Below are 14,413 nucleotides of genomic sequence, written 5' to 3' on the forward strand. Positions count from 1 at the left end.
CAATAATCTATATCAATGGTTCTCAAACCTGTTCTGGGGGAGAACAGCCAGTTTGGATTTCAGGATATCTGCAATGAATGTGCATTAGAGAAATTTGCATGCAATGAATACTGCAGATATCCTGAGAACCTGACTGTTGCTCCCAGGATAGAATTGAGAATCACTTATCTGTATTATGAATAATAATAATCAATGCTATTCAGAAGCTAATGCAGAGCATAAACAAAACCAGCTGGCTCAGGTAATCACACAGACCTACTGCTGATCCAGATGTTCTATTAACATGCCCCTCTCCACCAGGGTTATTAGTTTGGCAATCCACTTCTGAAGGTAAAAATGCATGACCTGAGATTTTACAAAACTCTTCCACCAGAATGAACAATGCTGAACCTTTGTTCTACTTACAGTGGCAATAAAGATGAACTTGAACTTGAATCCCTGGGGCTTAATGCTAATACTATGTGCATGGATATTTGTTACATTTGACAATTTAAAGAGTTTTTCACATGCCATTTTCTAATGGTGGTTTTCAGTTTTTGAGAGTCACTTGTCACCACCTTTAGTCCCTCGGCCTAGTGTTTAATTTAGCTGCTGCGGCCGTCTTTGGTATGTTTTCCCAATAGTATGTGTTTGGTCATTTGTTTATAACTGTTTTCACTGTTGATGTTTCTTTTTTAGCAAACTTTTGGATACGCTTTCTTGATGTGGCATAAGCAAAACAGAGGTCCCTGTTGGGATTGTGTTATATATTTTTTTGAAGACACCAAAAGTGCTACATCTTTCAGTTGGACTCCTTGCTGATGGCAATATGTTTGTTTGGAGCAACCTCGATGTGCTAAGTATCTTTTCATGATATCTTGTTGCTCCTTTTGATGAGTTTTGTCACATGATTTTTGGTTGATATTCTCTACTGGATGTAATCATTGCTTATGTATGGAGTATTTTTTTGCTGATGATGGTGATTTTTATGGAGTAATCTCTATTTGTGTAGGCCATTGAGACTTTTTTTCTCCATAAGTGATTGTCTAAATATTTCAACATTGTTTCACAGATTGGGTTTGTGTTCCTTATCGTTGCGGCTCCCTTCTGACCCCTATATTCTTGATTTTATAAAATTGCTCATCCTATATACAAGTAAGAGCACGTATGTGGGATCGTTCACAAGTGCTTTTACTTACTATAGGTGGAAGAATTCTAAGGGACAGGGCTAAGGCAGGGTTCAGAATATACCACTAAGCAGAGCATACCTAAGCGGCCGGTTAGATAAAATGTGGGGAAGACAAGTAGACAAAATACATGTGGAGAACCCAGTGGCGTACCTAGGGTAGTTGACACCCGGGGGCCGGTCATTTTTTAACACCCCCGTCTCCAAAATCTAGTACTAGGCATGCCGAGAATACAAAACACTCAGGACCTATAGAGCAATTCTAGCATACCATAAGCAGTAATTTCTACAAGTCACACAAGGAAAAGGAAAGCATCTTAAACACTACAGTGAGCACTAGAACATCAATTCACCTACTGTAAAACAAAACCAGGCAGAATAACACAGATCGTCCATCTTGCACAGTCAATGCCAACCGAAAGCCATGTCTTTTTCACAAACACAGATACACCCTAATCCACTATAGAATAAGCAATAATAAACTTTCTATTTAGACAAAAATTGAACTGAACCCCCAAGATGCCAGACTCTGCATACAATGCAACACCACAGAAACAGAAAATGTCCCCTAGTACTGTGCAAAACATAAAGACAGCAGATGTAAATTTGAAAAAACTAACAAGTACCAATCACCACTTTACAAATTAACAAATAGAAATAAAACAAATCTAGAAAATAAAATAATACCATTTTATTGGACTAATACATTTAGCTTTCAGAGGCCAAAACATCCTTCCTCAGGTCAATACAGTATAGTGTTGTTACAATATCCTATCCGGACCTGAGGAAGGGGGTTTTGTTCTCCGAAAGTTAGCCAAAATGTATTAAAATTAGTCCAATAAAAAGATTACCTTGTTTACATGTTCTATTATAAACATTAACACAGCTACAATACTACTTTATCCTAAAGCAAAAAAAATAAAAATATATATTTTATTTACAGTTTGTTGTCTCTGGTTTCTGCTTTCCTCATCTTCTTTTCACTGTCTTCCTTCCATCCAGCATCTGTCTTTCTTCTCTCTCTGCCATCCAGTGTCTGCCCTCTCTGCTGTCTCCTCCATCCAATGTCTGCCCTCTCTCCCATCTACATCTGCCCTCTATCTCTGCCCCTTCCATCCACCATCTGCCCCTGTCTGCCCTCTCTCTCTCCCCCTTCCATTCACTCTCTGCCCTTTCTATCGCTTCCATCCACTGTCTGCCCTTTCTCTCTGTCCGCTCAATCCACCATTTGCCCTCCCTCTCCCATCCATCTAGGGTCTGCCCTCCCTCCCACTCCCCCTTCCATCCAGGATCTGTCCCCTCTCTGCCCCTTTTTTCCAGCCCCTAGTTCCAGCCCCACTATCCCACCAGTCCCCAGTTTCAGCCCCAGTCCTTGTCTCCCACCAGTCCCGAGCTTTAGCCCCCAGCCACTTCTCCCTGTCCCCTTTTTAGCCCCCAGTTTCAACCCCAGCCCTTTTCTGTCACCAGTCCTGAGCTTCAGCCCCAGCCACTTCTCCCTGTCTCCTTTTCAGCCCCCAGTCCCCACAATTTCAGCCTCTGCTGCCTTTCAGCCCCCAGTCCCAGTACTAGCCCCCTTATCCCACCTACTCTCCTTCAGCCCCCAGTTTCAGCCACCTTCATCCACATGCCTTGCCCCCCTTTTCAGCCCGACCCATTCTTCAACCTGACCCAGGCATGCCCCATTTTCCATCATGACCCCTTCTCAGACCCCAGTTCCAGCCCCCTTCTCCCATTTGAGAGCCCCCTCCTCCCATCTGAGAACCCCTCCCCACCCCTTCTCCCCTCTGAGAACCCCCAGAACACCCCTCTCCTCTCCCATTTGAGAACCTCCTCCCCACCCCAGTCCCCTTCTAACATCTGGAAACCCCCTCCCCACTCCAGTCCCCTTCTCCCATCTGAAAACCCCCTCCCCATCTAAGAACCCCCAGAACACCCATCTGAGAACCCCCTCCCCACCCCAGTCCCCTTCTCCCATATAAAACCCCCTCCCCTCCCCTCCCCATGTGAGAACCCCTACAACACCCCTCTCTCATCTGAGACCCCCCTCCCCACTCAGTCCCCTTCTCCCATATGAAAACCCCCTCCCCATGTGAGAACCCCCACAATACCCCTCTCCCATCTGAGGACCCCGACCCGACTCTCCTGCTCCCACCCTACCTTTAAAAAAAAATTTTTAAGCGTCGTTGCAGGCAGCGCCTCGCGTCTGCCTTGCAGAAGTAAATCTCTTCGCTTCGAAGTTCGTCGTCGTCGGGCCTCACTATGTCCCGCCCTCGCGGAAATAGGAAGTTTCCTCAGAGGAGGGCGGGACACAGTGAGGCCCGACGACGACGAACTTCGAAGCGAAGAGATTTACTTCTGCAGGGCAGACGCGAGGCGCTGCCTGCAACGACGCTTAAACATTTTTTTTTTAAAGTAGGGTGGGAGCAGCGGGAGCGAAGCGGATCACCCCCCCACCCACTGACACCCGGGGCGGACTGCCCCCACCGCCCCCTCCTTGGTACGCCACTGGGAGAACCACATTAAGCATCCTAGGTTACGTTACATATAATCATTTTTATTTTCTAGCTAATGTGACAGAAAGTAGGATGGAAGGGAGGTATCTGCTCAGGCCACCTTGTTGGGCATACTGGATGGACTGTGCAGGTGTTTTTCTGCCATCATTAAGAGATACTAAGGTGCGGTAATGGATTTAGGGGCCTTGTTACTAAGTGGAGAAGTGGCCTAGTGGTTAGAGCACCGGTCTTGCAATCCAGAGGTGGCTGGTTCAAATCCCACTGCTGCTCCTTGTGATCTTAGGCAAGTCACTTAACCCTCCATTGCCTCAGGTACAAACTTAGATTGTGAGCCCTCCTGGGACAAAGAAATAGCCAGTGTACCTGAATGTATCTCACCTTGAGCTACTACTGAAAAAGGTGTGAGCAAAATCTAAATAAATAAAAGAAGGTGTGCTGAAAAAATGGCCTGTGCTGGTGTAGACATGTGTATTGGACATGCACAGGTCCAGCACACCTGCAAAAAAGGTCTTATTTATTTTTCTAAAAATGGACATGCGGCAAAATAAAAAACAGTGCGCCTGAGACCTTACCACCACCCATTGGTTAGCGGTAAGGTCTCACACATTAACTGGGCAGTAATCATCAGTGCGCGTACACTGCCGATTACCACCCAGTTAGTTCCACGCGATAGAAAATATTTTCTGCCGTGCATTTTGGACACGCATAGAAATTAGAATTACCGCCCAGGGCATGCATTGACTGGGCAGCAGTTCTAATTTGATGCATGTTGTATGTGCATAGGCGCCTATGCATCTTAGTAAAAGGACCCCTTCGTGTATGCTAATGATTAGCATGCGATAAATGATGTCACCAACCTTCCAGCCAGGAATACATCAAGCACATCCCGTTCATTCCTTAATCTCCATTATCCTACCTGCAACGGCCTCAAATATAAATCCACCTACGCTTCCTCCTTTTCCTTTATTAGCACCCAATTCTGGAATGCACTGCCTAAAGCTGTCAAAACTACTTGAAACCATCTCAACTTCAGGAAATTACTCAAGACCAGCCTATTCGGGAAGGCCTACCACCGGGATCCAACATAAATCCTAAAGTTCTTCAAAACAGAATATAAACGGACCATTTTGAACTCGCTTACCTTTCCCCTTTTTACCTTGTTCTATCTATCCTCTCTGATTTCCACAATATATTGTAATTGTATAACTACTAGACTGGCGATAGCCTTTTCGGTTTATTGTAAGCCACATTGGGAAAATGTGATAAATAAATATTCCTATGGGCTTCTTATCATTTAGCACCTTAGTAAAAATACCCCTTATTATGCTAAGATAAGGACAGAACTCTGGTGCTGTGAAGCTGTGTCAAGCTACACTACGTTTAGGCAGCCGAGCCTCAGTCGGGGAAAGCCCAGTTGAAGTATTAATTTTTCAGAGCTGATTTCTTTTGTGTTAGAGCTCCTCTTAAGTTTTATACTTTTCAAGATATTTTCAGTTATTTCTGGACAAAGAATTTTTTCTTTGTTAGTGTAAAATTTGCATAAATAAAATTTAAAATATATTTTTTGTGACTGATATATTTTACTATAGTTCTTTTTCTCGGCCTTCCTATAAAGTCTTTAGCCTTGTGATGATTATTATTTTTTTAGTGTTTTGTTCATTTATATATGCTATTTAATTTGTCTTTTCTTGTACTATGGGCCCCTTTTACTAAACTGCGCTAGTGATTCCTGGAGCGGCAAATGGGATGCAGCTCATTCAAACTGTATTTTAAATTTTGTATGTTGGTTATAAACCACCGAGAATTGTAGATGATGTGGGTTATTCATCTTTTACATAAATAAATAAAAATGAATAGGACAAGCACAGAGGATCTCTAAGGAAGTAGAGTTAATGGAGATTATCAGTTCGTATTGATAGGCAGACTGGATAGAACATATGAAGGGCAATTCTATAAACTGGCACCTTAATCTAGGTACCGCAATGAGAATACTATTGCAAAGCCACTTTGGGGTGCTGAAATTTAGACGTTCTCACATATGAGGTCAATGGCTGACTTGAGTAGGCGCTCCTGGGTGCACCATGCAATATGCACAACTGATAGTCTAAGTTGTGCGTGTCACTTCATGACATGTCCATGGCCCGCCCATGTGCATGCTCCCTTTGCAGTTACTTGCTATAGCATTTAGGCAATAACCTTATAGACTAATGCCTAGTGCAACTGTATAAATAACTGCCAGTTAAGTTGGCATTTATGCACACAAGACATGTGCAACTGCATGCATCTATGCATTGCCTTGATGGCCTTTATCTGCCGTCATTCTCTATTTCTGTGGGTGACATCAAGGCACCTGAGATCTTCTTAGAAAAGTCATCAGATAACAGAGTGGAAATTCCTTGACTCAAGGGCAGTCATTGCTCTTCTTCAGTTATTAAGGTGTGTTAACTTGTGTATTTAAGGTGCAGCTACTTTGGGAGGTTAGCAGTAGGGGGTGATGTAGGGTTACTTATTATTTGGTTTAAAGGATCGGATCCTCTGATCTCAACAGCATTTCCCATCTGCTCCCTTAGTTAATTAGTGCTCCATTTTCTTCTCACACTCCTCTCAGCACAAAAAGGTTCATCTCCTATTTACCATCAAAACTATTTGCCAACCATCCAACATATTTCAGTCCATCATCGAATCTCTTTCTCCCATCATCACTCCTCTTGTTCCCTATGGAATGTTTGTTATCCTTCCAACAAACAACCTTTTCATCTCTCACCCTCTCCACCTTTTAGCTTGAGCCCTGGCTTTCCCCTGAAGACTGAACAAATGTATATTTTTTGGCCAATTACCAGTTAGGTAAACAAATTCTTTACAACTATGCTCACTACAAGCTGCCTTTCCCTCTCCTAGTTAATCATGGTTAATCCTCAATTAACCCCCTGCCACCTGGTTAGTGACTTTCTATTGTCTTTCCATTGAAAGATCAATCAAAAATCTTTTTTTAACCCAAATGTGGCCTAGGTTTCAAGTATTCATGGGTAATAACAGAAAATACCTGTCTTTCAGCACTAATTAACAATAGATAATAAATCCATAACTAGAGCTCTTCTCAAGGATTCACAGCCCCAACATCACATTTGATAATATTCAAAATCCTCCCGTGCCACATACCACCTTTGTAACTGTTTTTCATTCTGCTTATGTCTGTCTTGTCTGTAAACTCAAAGAAGAAGGGAAGGTCCATTACATGAGTCTGTAAAAGGTTGTGTAATCTGGTATGCGAATAATAACCACGGGAACCCAATGCAAACCCTCGCTACATATAACCCTCATAGCTGCGAGACCTTCATTGTCACCAACTGGCCCCATTACAGCACTTTTTGCAAGTTTATTAAGAAGCATAAAACAAACTGCAGGGCTTCACCGAAGCCTACTATTCTGCCTGCCACTTTAAAGGTCTTGATGGTGAAGGTAAAGGAATGTGTATTGGGAGATACTATAGTTCCTTCTTCAGCTGTTTGTGGTCTCTGAGAAAAGAATTTACATTCTCAACATGGGATGAATGCAGACCCTCAAGTGAATTAGAAGAAGGCAGTTGGATGCACTTTGGGGTGTTTGCCAATTGGTTTGATGGGATGAAAGTAGGTTATAATGTAGAACAGTTCTTGTTTGCTCGTTCAGACAAACTTAATTGTGAGAATGTAATGCTGCTTTATTAAACAGTGGACAATTGTTACTCAATAATGAAGTTGATTGTATTATTTTACAAAGAAATGACAGGTCCTAAGGGCATGTAATGGATTGCTTTCCAGTATAAGGAACTGTACTTTAATTACTTTTGCTATAAAGTGCAACCTTGCTATTGTTATACAACCTCCATCCGCTTTGTCCAAAAACAGCAACAAATTCCAGGAGGTTTGGATATATAAATGAGCATTTTTCTAGTTTTTCAAGTATAGTTTTAGATTCTAAGAGTCTGTAAATATTTGGGGAGGGGTGCAATATTGAGCTGTCTGGCTACTGTGTAAAGGTAAGCAGATGACTTGGGGGGTCTTTTACGTAAGCGTGCTGGCATTTTTAATGCGTGTTAAAAATAGGCGCATTCTAAAGATGCCCATAGGAATACATTGGTGTCTTTAGCGTTTTTTAATGTGTGCTAAAAATGCCAGCACACCTACATAAAAGACCCCCTTAGCTACTTATCTATCTGAGTGGCCCTATTTATTTAGTAGGGGTGCTGTATTTGTGCTCTTTCTGCTTTTAAGTTAGGACAGCACTTTGTGTGGCCTTGCTCAACATATGAAGTTATCTGGACAGCATTAAACATCAGTTTTGGCCCTACCCATTGAATGTTCAGTCATATATTGAGATATGTGGTTAACTATGAAGCAAGCTGCATATAGCCTTTTAAATATCGCCCCCCCCCCCCCTTGTTACACTTAATGTTCATTGATTTCCTTTATATATAACTCGTTAGTTCATTTGTATTCAGGATAAAGCCACACACTGGCAGTAGATGCAAAATATGTGAAAGTCAATAATTATGTTTTCCTGCCACCATTTTGTAACCATGACTAATTAGTTTTATTTAAAAAAAAAACGTTTACAACCCTGTTCAACTATGGTTTCCGGTCTTTCACTCTGGACTCTGCTTCGCAATTTGTTGCTTGTCAGTCCTTTGTGTGTTGGGAGAGAGAGAAGGTTGGAAATCAACCACAGGCCTGGTTTTCCCATTCTAGGCTGGCTGGGACTGGCAATGCTGCAGAGGGTGGGCAGAGGCCTCAGATATTGCTCTGTAGTGACATCTAGTGGCCAGATTTTGGGACCATGTTAAATATGGGCCTCTTTACTAAAACACATTGGGCCCGATATTCAGACCACAAGAGGTAACCAGGCTGCCTCCTTTGGTCAGTGCTGAATCTGGATATTCAATGCTGGGCAATTTCCAGTGACCGGCAATGAATATCTGGTTTATTTTTAGCTGCTAAGAACATAGCTGGCCAAGCTGATATTCTGCTCTGGCTGGCTAAATTCATAGCCGCCAAAGATAGACCTGCTATTGACGCAGCCAGATTTGGCTGCCAAACTTAGCCAGCGATGCACTGAAAATTGGCAGATAAACAGTTATATCACGCAATATAACCAGCTATCTGCAAAGTGCTAATCCAGAAATATTCAGCGGGAGACAGCTTATCTCCCACTGAATGTCGGCGGATAGCCGGCTAAGTACCATTTAACCGGCCAGGTGCTTTTCCTTGTCTCTTAAATGGTTTTGTATATCAGCCGGATTAAGCACAAACGTGTACTTAATGTGGGAAGAAAAGGCGGTAGTTTGTCTCGGCGTACGCTAATTGCTTATTCTTTAGTTTTTAAAATATATTTGGGAAGGGAGCATAGCATGGGCGGGGAATGGGTGTTATTTATTTATTTGTTACATTTGTATCCCACATTTTCCCACCTATTTGTAGGCTCAATGTGGCTTACATAGTACCGGAGAGGCCTTTGCAGGCTCCGGTGTGAACAAATACAGGGTGATGTTGTGGTAAGATCAAGTTCATGTAGCACAGCCACATTAGGGAATCGGAGAACGGAAGAGTTGTGTTATGACTATTACGTGCTTTAGTTTGGTTGTGTTGCAGAGATTAGGCATTTAAATTGGATCGGTAGGGTATGCCTTTTTAAACAGGTTGGTTTTTAGTGACTCCCGGAAGTTTAGGTGGTCGTACGTCGTTTTCAAGGCTTTTGGTAATGCGTTCCACAGTTGTGTGCTTATGTAGGAAAAACTAGATGCGCAAGTTGTTTTGTATTTAAGTCCTTTGCAGCTTGGGTAGTGCAGATTTAGATTAAGATCGTGTTGATTCGGATGTATTTCTAATTGGTAAGTCGATCAAGTCTGTCATGTAACTCGGGGCTTCTCCGTAGATGATTTTGTGAACCAGGGTGCAGATTTTGAAGGCGATGCGTTCTTTGATTGGGAGCCAGTGTAGTTTTTCTCGGAGGGATTTTGCACTTTCAAATCGCATTTTACCAAATGTAAGCCTAGCTGCCGTGTTTTGAGCGGTCTGAAGTTTCTTTAAGGTTTGTTCTTTACATCCCGCATAAATTCCATTGCAGTAATCTAAGTGGCTTAGTACCTTTGATTGTAGTGTGAAACAGTTATTGTGCTTGTGCACTCTAATTAGCATGTGCTAACGATAATGCAGATTCCCGTACTCATTTTTCAGGTACCATGTGCTTAGTGCTCGGTACCAGAAAATAAAATTAATGCAGCAGCACTTGCTGCCTCCTATTTAGGAGGTGCTGAATGCTCCCACCTTAATTTCCTATTACCTGTTAGCATACGACCTGAAAAACAAATGGAACAATGCCTAAAATACTGCTGCATTAGAAATGGGCTTATTTCACAGTGAAGTCTTACGTTAAGATGCACTAAGTCCATTTCCTAACATGGTTTAGCAAAGGGGCCCCTTTCTTCTGAAGGCAGCCATGGTTTGTGGCCCCTGACCAAAATATGTACATTAGTTCACAAAATCATTCACGGAGATGCCCCAGCCTACATGTCAGACCTGATAGACTTACCACCCAGGAACGCTAAGAAATCATCCCGCACATTCCTCAATCTTCACTTTCCCAACTGTAAGGGTCTACGTCCACCTTTTCCTACTTGAGCACACAATTCTGGAACGCGCTGCCGCGCAACTTAAAAACGATCTATGAACTAAATAACTTCCGCAAACTACTGAAAACCCATCTCTTTAACAAGGCATACCACAAAGATCAACAAATATGAACTCCTACACATACATCCAGAATTGCCTTAGGATACTTGCTTGTTAAACTACTATCATGCTATATCATTATCATGTTACCAAAGATCCTTATGCAATACTAAATGTCTATTTTCTTATATATTTCCACTATTCATGATGAATTTTAAGCCACATTGAGCCTGCAAAGAGGTGGGGAAATGTGGGATACAAATGCAATAAATAAATAAACTGCTGCTGAAGTGGCTGGTGCTGAGTTGCAAAGAGGATATAAAAAGCGAAGGAGAAAACTCAGGTAGTTACAAACGACGGTGCCACTTGCCAGAACCCAGTCCTGGTTCCAACTGAGCTAGAAACCCAAAAGACAGCAGAAGAGAATTGCCAGGCCAAATAAAATATATTTGATTACAAACTATTAAAATTATTTGAAGGCTTAAGTTTATAGCGGGATGCCTGTAAAAATTCTCAAAAGCGTGCCTATCACATAAAGGGTAAAATATCATGGATTTCATATACTGCCTTTCTGTGGTACAACCAAATCAGTTTATATCTAGGTAGTTTCTCTGTCCCTTGTGGGCTCATAATCTAAGTGTTGTATCTGGAGGGTTAAGTGACTTGCCCAGAGTCACAAGCAACTGCAGTTGGAATTAAACCCAGTTTCCCAGCCCACTGTACTAACCATTAGGCCACTGTTCCCAAACCTGGTCCTGAAGACACTCCAGCCAGTCAGGTTTTCAGGATACCTACAATGAATATTCATGAGAGAGATTTGCATGCACTGCCTCCATTGCATTGTGTTAATGCATTCATGTGGGTCCTGGGCAGCACGCAGACCCGGAAGCAGGCAGGAAGAAGCTTGCTGGCGCTGGGCCCGAGCTTGCTCCCCCCTCTCTTGGAGGCTGGGCCTGGAGAATTTTGCCCCCATTGCCTCCCCTCCACTTCCTTCCAATGGAAGCATCATAAACATACAACAGGCCTTACAATGATTCCCAAATGTCCACAGCTCTGAGACAGGTGTGCATGTATATGTGTATTCAATTACTTTATAGAAGGTAAGGTAACCCTCTATATCCAAGTTGTGGAGAACGTATGGGCACCACTACTTCTTGGTATGCTTTCCCATTGCATTCCCCATTCATTTTTGCTTCCACCCCCCCCCTCCCCCCGTGCTAATACCATTTACTGGTTGAGCTGGCTAGAAACCAACTACCTGACAGGATTCCCAGTACAGGACTTGAACTCAGATTGTGGGTGCAGCAGAAGGCCCGTGTTGCTTTCTGGAATAGAAACATGATGGCAGATAAGGGCCAAATACATTCTTCTGGATTCTATATATCGCTCCTAGCATTCCGCGCCTAAATCTATGCATATTCCATAACAATGCGCGAAACTTAACTGGCTTAACAAGCCAATCAGCATTGTTAACAGCACTTAACAAGCAATAATGTGCACTAATTGGCAATAATTAGAATTTATGCACATAACTTGCTAAGTGTATGCTGTAATGAACTGCGCCTATATTCTAAAGTGCGCAGTTCAAAAGGGGCGTGACTATGGGCGGGGAATGGTCATTTTGTGGGCATTCTCAAATTTATGCATGTTGTTATAGAATATGTCCCATTCTGAGTAAATCTACGCGCAAGGATTTACGCCACATTTTCATCGGTGTAAATGGAGGCATGTAGTTTTAGGCTTTGGGATATCAACGAAGCATATTCTATACACTGTGCCTAAATCTTATTGAATATGCTTAGGTGAAAATGATTTCCACGTGGATTTTGCAGGCACCATGTAAAGAATCTCCCCCATTGTAACTTCACCCTTCTCCACCCAGAACATTCCTCAAGGAACACCGATGTGTAGCTATTTCTGCACATCAAACATGGAACACGCAAAAAATAATTTTTAAAAGTTACCCCCAGAATTTCTCTTTTTCTTTGTTGCTGTTTTCATCACATATTTTGTTCTATTTTGTGCCTAAGGGAACAAACTTTTATAATACAGGCTGTATGATGGTGCTTGATTTTTTTTGCCACTTATTCTGTAGTTTTCTGAAAAATTTGCTATTAGACTACAATTTCCTCTTGAAATTTACTATGAATAAGAAGCCCCATGGTGTTCGACTTCACGTTTGAGGCTCCTTATGGCTCAGAGCACTGAGAATCTGTGCTTAGCTGTTAGTGACGCTAAAAATGACTTGTTTGTCCACCACTTAGACTGTGCCTTCTTGAGACCACACATCACTCAGCAGTACACTTGGCTTTGAGAAATCACTGCAGGCATGGGCATCCATAAGGCCAGCATGCCACACAACTAACCTTGAATCTTCTCCACTGTCTCTCACTTCTATATTGTCAAAACAATGGGACTTCAGGCACCTGGAATACATAAGAGAGCAGGATGCAGGTGCCCATCACCTGCCAGCATGCAGACTTGCCATTTAATCAAGTCCCTCAGGCTAGGAAAGTAAACAGGATGTATGTGCTCAATGGAAGAAAAATTGCAATAGGAAGTTCCTAGTTTTTCTTTTTTTGGGCAGGGGGAAGTGGGAGGTTTAGGCCAGGAAAAATTCACTTATAAATCTCCTCTGGGCAGAAGAGAAGATTCCAAAATCTTAAAATAGACCTTGCAAAAACATTGAAATGCAAGCAAACCTCTCAATCTTTGCTATGAATGCCCATGTATGGGAAGAATTCAAAATGTTAACGTATGTTAACCAGTCTCTAACAGAGATTGAACCCTATAATACAATAAAGCTTCCAAATTTGAGTTTATTACATAAATACATAAGTATTGCCATACTGGAAGACCAAAGGTCCATCAAGCCCAGCAGCCTGTTTCCAACAGTGGCCAATCCAGGTCACAAATACCTGGCATGATCCCAAAAAAGTACAAAACATTTTATACTGCTAATCCCAGAAATAGTGGATTTTCCCCAAGTCCATTTAATAATGGTCTATGGACTTTTCCTTTAGGAAGCCGTCCAAACCTTTTTTAAACTCCGCTAAGCTACCTGCTTTTACCACATTCTCTGGCAATGAATTCCAGAGTTTATTTACACGTTGAGTGAAGAAAAAGTTTCTCCAATTCGTTTTAAATTTTAATTGTAGCTTCATCGCATGCCCCCTAGTCCTAGTATTTTTGGAAAGCGTGAACAGACGCTTCCCATCTACCCGTTCAACTCCTCTCATTATTTTATAGACCTCTATCATATCTCCCCTCAGCCGCCTTTTCTCCAAGCTGAAGAGCCCTAGCCGCTTTTGCCTTTCCTCATAGGGAAGTTGTCCCATCCCCTTTATCATTTCATTACCCTTCTTTGTACCTTTTCTAATTCCACTGTATCTTTTTTGAGATGCGGTGACCAGAATTGAACACAGTATTTGAGGTGCGGTTGCACCATGGACTGATACAATGGCATTATAATGTCCTCACTTTTGTTTTCCATTCCTTTCCTAATAATACCCAACATTCTATTTGTTTTCTTAGCTACCACAGCACACTGAGCATATATGGTGCCTAAAAAAGATTAAAAAAGATTGAGGTGCTGGGATCCAGGACGGATAGGGAAGGGAAAGAGGGAAGATGCTTGCTTGAAAGGGGAGACACTATGAAAGAGCGCAGATGCTAGATAGAAGAGGGGAAAGACTAAGAAAAGATCAGATGCTGAGTGAAAGAAAGGGGAGAGAGAGAGGGGGGAGGGCAGTTGCTGGATGGAAGAGGGAAGAAAGAGGGAAAGATGCTGGATGAAACTGGGGAAAAGAGAAAGAGGGGAAATGCTAGCTAGAATGGGGAGAGAGACCAAGAAGGGGGGGGGATGCTTCCTGGAACATGGGAGAGATGGGGAGCTGCTAGGTGGAAGAGAGAGGGAGAGAAAGAGGAGCTGCTGGATGTAAAGTATGGAGTGAGCGGGATGATGATGGATGGAAGGGGAGAGGAGATGGGGAAAACAGAAGATGCTAGAGGTGGCTAGGAGACGGGGG

The sequence above is a fragment of the Microcaecilia unicolor genome, chromosome 6 (genome assembly GCF_901765095.1).
Source record: "Microcaecilia unicolor chromosome 6, aMicUni1.1, whole genome shotgun sequence".
Taxonomy (NCBI): domain Eukaryota; kingdom Metazoa; phylum Chordata; class Amphibia; order Gymnophiona; family Siphonopidae; genus Microcaecilia; species Microcaecilia unicolor.